Raw genomic sequence first — 6,123 nt, 5'->3', positions numbered from 1 at the left:
TTCACAGTCACCTTGCGTCAGGCCACGAGGCTTCATCGTTACCCTCTGTCCCGATTGTTTTCTGATCGTGACAGCAAAGCAGGCCTGCTCGCCTGCCAAAGAGACAAAACCAGGTCTCGGTTTAGGGCTGCAGCTCCTGCAGGGCACGGGCATCACGATAGGGATAAAACCAGTGCGCTCAGGGCACTGGGCTAGGACGCTTTGGTTTCAGTCTCGAGGACAACCCCGACATTAGGGCTTGTGTGGTTTGCATTGCATCTGGCCGACAGAGCCATGAATGAAGCAGCTAGAGATATGACACATCACTCATCTCCTTTGCTTTTAGACCACGCAAAAAAGGCACAGGGGACTTCAGAAAGATCCCCTGTACGATAGCTTGCTTCTTGATGAATCTACGTTGGCACAAGAGCTGGCAGATTTCCAAGGAGAATGACCCGGATCCCTGCGAAAGCGGGAGTCCGGTCTGCTTTGGTTAGCTACGCAAACAGCACTCTCGGCAGCCCCATGACAATGGAGCCTGGACGAGTCTGCGGGACTCGTGCAAGCGGGAAAATACCCATCACGCAAAGGGACTCTTCTCTAATCACAAAAAGCAAAATGAAGAAGCCAATCCCTCAGCTTTTCACCAGAAGGTTCAAAAGCCCTGCTCCTGCCATGCAACGCCACCTTCTGCCACATACAAGGGCCACGAAAGGAGACTAAACAGCCTTGGTGGGCTAAAAGCATCCAAGTAATGGGCCAGAAGCAACAACACTGGTGGACCAATGCATCCCTCACGGCTGTTTTGCCAGTACAGAGACCCAGAGAGGGCCACCGGGACCTCTGTCTTGTGCCCCATCCCTCTAGAGCCATTTGCAGGTCCAGCCTCTGGGCTGGTGGCTGAAGCTCCAAGCCACAGGTATTGCTACAGGACGTGGGAGAAAGAACATCTACGTGGCCATTGCCTGAGCCAAGATTCTTCTCTTCTGCGCACCTGTCATTTCTTCTCCTACAATGGGGCCAAGGAATAACTGCCACCCGAATAGATAACTGCCCGGAAAAAAAATACCCATCGGCGTAACAAAATACGCAGCACATACGAGCCGTAGTGAACAGTCATGAGACACACGTCTCATAAATTGTGTGCAGGGTTCAATACAGTTTCTGCCAACTGAGACTGTGACTAAACAGGATCATGTACAACGTGCTTTGTGGTGCTTTCAGGGAAAATGCCCGTGGGTTGCAGATCAATTGTACTTACAGCTTTAAAAGTATAGAAGATGCCAATTGTCTATTTGAAAAACTGGGGGAGTCCAGTCTCTGTCACAGTTGGTCCATTACTAAAAGCCACTCCTAGGAGCTCCCAGGGATGAGCCACGTGATATTTTAGAGATCATCCATGTGTCCAGCGTGACACATCCACTATGATTTAATTGGGGGTGAGGGAGGAAGGAAAAAACAAACCATCTGGACGGAAGGAACAAAATGGCTGATTTAAAAAGAAAAGTCGACTCGCTTGGGGAAAAAGGCATAGGGCTCGGCTCTCCTGAGCGACGCCTCAGCAGACAAACCTCTCCAGGGCACCTGAGCTTAGCAAAGATCTTTTGTGCTTTTTAAAATACAGGAGTGACTGCTGTCCCCCAATTAAGATCCCGGTGTATAAATGAGTGGACATTCACATGGCTAAAGGCTGTCCCCTCCCTAAAGAACTGACATGCTAAAGACAAAGCGGGTGGCAAGGGGGAACTTTGTCATCCCCAACTTGCAGGCGAGGAATGCCGGGTACATCTACATGTGCCATTCACGTGCCTGAGCACACCTAGGGCCACAGCCCATCGAGCCAGGCTGGAGCAGCCCCAGCTGGCAGGGAAACAGGGGATTGAGCCTGCCAGCCCAAGGCTGCTCCCGCCCTGCTTCATGTGCTGCAGAGGGGCTGACTGGGGCACAACGGGGAGCCAGTGTGGGGCTAGCCAGCACACTTAATAACACCACCACAGGCTATTACCTGTGTTTACAAATACTATCTTCTGGCGGCATTGGTTACTTTACTGCAGCCTTATTGGGCCACGTGCGTAGATGCAGAGATTTTACTGCAGAACTAATTAGCTTGGCAGCAAACATCTCACATAGACATGCCCACAGACATGTTGGGCTAAGGAAGCAGCCAGCACAGCCAAAATATTTTAGCTTGGCGTTTTTTTTTGGGGGGGGGGGGGCAGGGCTGCGAGGGTTAAGGAAAATTTTTCATGTTCCAAGCAAATCAGGCAAATCAATTCCAAAGTCACGAGTCGCTCAAGAACCACATGTGGCCCTACTAATAGCAAACATCCTCCACCTCTGCCTGGGGCTTCAGATGCTTCCAAATCCTTTGGCAGACATCCTACATGCAGACCCAAGCTTGGAGGCTCAGGGTTCGGATGCCCCTCAGTTTCGCCTGCCCTCAGCCACACGGGCAAACTAGGGAGGAGTCTCCCATTTCCATAAAGTGGGCGTATAGCCAAGATCTTCCCATTGGAAGAGAAAGTGGGAGACTGTGCCTGACCTCGGTCAAGGTACTACCCCATGCCAAGAAAGTGGCCCTCCCCAGCAACTAGGAAAACCGCCTTAGTGGTTGTGGTGTCTCACCTTTAGCTCAGGTTTGGACTTTCAGTACCTTATTCAAGTCACGGCAGGCATATATGGTGTAGCCAAGAACCAACCTCGAAGCTCCTAAATCACAATCCAGCGGTGTAAGCACAAAGCCCGTGCTTCTCAGAGCTGGGCTACATTCAGGATGTGGTGTAATATTTGCTGTGTGACCTCGGCTGAGTTACGCCTTTACCCTTCTGACAGTGCCTCTCCTTTCCTGCCACTTTCAGTAAGAGAGGCTTCGACTTTGTTGTTTCTACCATTTCAAAGAGCCTCGCAGCATCTCCCCACTACATCTGGTACCTGGCTGATTTTACCTGCCACCAGCAGCACTTGCTTTTCACTTGTCGCTCCTGCCACCAGTGTCATTTAACTGTCGCTGTATCATCTGTCCACATGAATGTGTTTGGAGGAGATGGTAGGAAGAACAGTAGGGAAAATGGAACAGGGCTGCACTGAAAGAGAAAAAAAAAAGCTGTCCTTTATAAATGAGCAAGGTTCTTTGGGTGAATCTGGTATCTTTTATATGACCATACTTAATCAGCTTGATCAACTGTCCCTTTATGTCTCAGCCGCAACTGCTCACCACAAAGACAGAGGATGCCAGGGCACTCATGGCCCTCACTTAGAAAGTGCCCACTGGCAAACGGCACCAGGAAGCCCACAAGCAGACCGTGGCATCAGGGATAAACTGAGCCATTTATTTGGCTTCATACAGAAGAACACCACCGAAGGTTTAAAAGGGAAACGCCAACCCAGATACATAAATATAAAGTAGCCAGAAGTCGGACCATGCCAAAAGGCTCATTAGAAACTTGGGCCAGATCTGCAGACAAGCTGGTCTCAGCTGGATTGGGAGTGAAAGGTGCCAAGCCGGCCTCAAGCGGTGCCCTCTCCCTTCCTAATGTAGCTGTCAGGCTATTAAGCCAGCTAAGCAACAGTCCAACATCCCAAAGGTGACTTCCACTACCATTGGTAGCTGGGGTCCTTCAAGAGACCACTCCAATGGCTCTGGGTGACAGGTGCAGAGATTTCCACGGCAACCCCCTGTCTCAGTCAGACCTGTTCCTCCTCAAAAGCTAGGAAGCTGTTTGCATGCAAACTTACTCAAAGTCTTGGTATGACCAGAGGAATCCCTGGCTCAGAAACAATTCTTCCTTGCTCTGGTTCAGCCAGCCTTTAAAAGCTGCTTTCCGTGGCCTGACTGAGTTTTGAGTCCACTACGGTGGCGTAGGCTCCAGCCTCGGCTGGGGCCTCTAGTAAAATATGACTCTGAAAATATATTACGAAAGGACAAAATGGTGCACAGACAGAAGTGACTCTGACATGTTTAAGACTAAGGAAAATGAGGGAGCCTTTAGCAGAGACTGGCAAAGAGCATACACCATCCGCCTCTGGGACCGTAACTGCACACCTGCTTTCCCACACACCCAGCTATGAGACACGTGTGTTGGAATGAGACAGGGAAGCTTGCATGGGCCAGGCTCCCCAGACACGGTTGTTCAGGTTCTCCTGTAGGATGTTACGAGGCTCTGTTATAATAACGGATACAAGGGAAGGGGAGAACAGCATGAGAAGACTGTTCCAGCTGCCTGCAGAGGGTTAGAAATTGAGAGTATGGTTGGGGCTGGAAATGTAAGAAAGTTTTATTGACTTCACAAAAACACAACTACGTGTAGTAACGAGACAAACAATGACAGACAAGAATAATTCATGTCAGCAACTTATCGGCAGTCCCCTCCGATGCCTGACACGTTTCTCTTTCCGCAAAGCTCAGCAAAGTCAGGCGCCCCTGATCGGCACTGTCTGAGAGGCGCCGGGAAGAACCCTGGCGTTCAGTCCTTGGGCTCCTCGAGATCCACGGGCCCACCAATCCAGGTCAACAGCTAATTAATCCCTTTCACGGAGCTGTCTCTTCCTTCTGAATGATTTCTGGATGTTTCAGCCAATTTATAACTTCTGAACCGTGCTGATAACTTACAGCCACTCAGATGGTTTTTGCTTCCACTGTCCTTAGACTGACCAATAGCAGTACAAGCCTTGCATTTCTTTGATAAGGTTAATTTTAACTACACCACAGGGCCTTGCTACTTCCAGGCTTTGCTAAATTGACTAGACCTTACTTGATACAAGGCCTTACTACAACTTAAACTTTAATTAGGGTCTTAGCAATGACATATAGCTTAATATCTAAACAAATGACAGAAAAAAAACACTTGGTACAATCTTCAGAGAGCCTTCAGCAAGCACCTTGATCAACAGACATAATTTTTACCTGTCACACTCTGCCCCTTGCTTGCTGAAGCAATATGACAGCTACAGCTGAGATGCCAAAACCACATGCGCTACATCAGGGAACGGGGAGGGACCTTTACATTTAACTTGCATAGCATGAACAGATTTACAACAACAAAGGTTAAAACACCATTTAACTGTTGCCACTAGGGCATTGCAGAATACTGTGATGTTTAAGATGGTTAGCCACGTAGTTGAGGTGACACCTGGTGACACACGAATAGGGCAGATTACATCATACCATTTACATGGCTTGGGCACATTGACAGCCAAACAGATGATTCACTCGCCTTCTCTAGTAAGGAAGGCCAACCAAGTGCCTTGCCAAGCCTTGGCCTCAAGTCTTTGCAGCTTATTTTTTACTTTATTCCAGTTTTCTAACTGGGCATGTCTACATCTGATACCCATGACGTGGGTATCATAACAGTTGAGAGGTATAACCTCAGAGGAAATTTCTGGCCATTTTAGGGCAATAGTACAGTTACTTAATTGCAGTAGAGCAACCGCTCCACCTTTAGATCCTAAGGAACTGCAAAAAGCAACTGCACAAAGTCCAGGTGGTACCATTTTCACGAAGCAAATGACCTGGTCCTTCCCAACAAACACGTTGCCCTATTGTTACATATGACACATGAGGTAACTCGTATATGCAGGTCATGTTAGGTGGGTTGTGAGGCCAGCCTCTCCATAGGGTCCCTAATCTAATCAAGATGCTACTAATTTAGATTCATCGATTCATAGATGTTAGGGTTGGAAGGGAACTCAATAGATTATTGAGTCCGACCCCCTGCACAGGCAGGAAAGCATGCTGGGTTCAGTTGACACCAGACAGATGCCTATCTAACCTCCTCTTGAAGACCCCCAGGGTAGGGGAGAGCACCCCTTCACTTGGGAGCCCATTCCAGATTTTGGCCACTTTAACAGAGAAGAAGTTCTTCCTAACATCCAGTCTAAATCTGCTCTCTGCTAGCTTGTGGCCATTATTTCTTGTAACCCCCAGGGGCGCCTTGGTGAGTAGAGCCTCACCAATTCCCTTCTGTGCCCCCATGATGAATTTATAGGCAGCCACAAGGTCGTCTCTCAACCTTCTCTTGCAGAGGCTGAAGAGGTCCAGGTGCCCTAGTCGCTCCTCATAGGGCTTGGCCTGCAAGCCCTTAACCATACGAGTGGCCCTTCTCTGGACCCTCTCCAGGTTATCCACATCCCTCTTGAAGTGTGGCG

This window comes from Alligator mississippiensis, chromosome 15 (assembly GCF_030867095.1).
Source record: "Alligator mississippiensis isolate rAllMis1 chromosome 15, rAllMis1, whole genome shotgun sequence".
NCBI lineage: Eukaryota > Metazoa > Chordata > Crocodylia > Alligatoridae > Alligator > Alligator mississippiensis.
Note: the sequence above shows the minus strand (reverse complement) of the source record.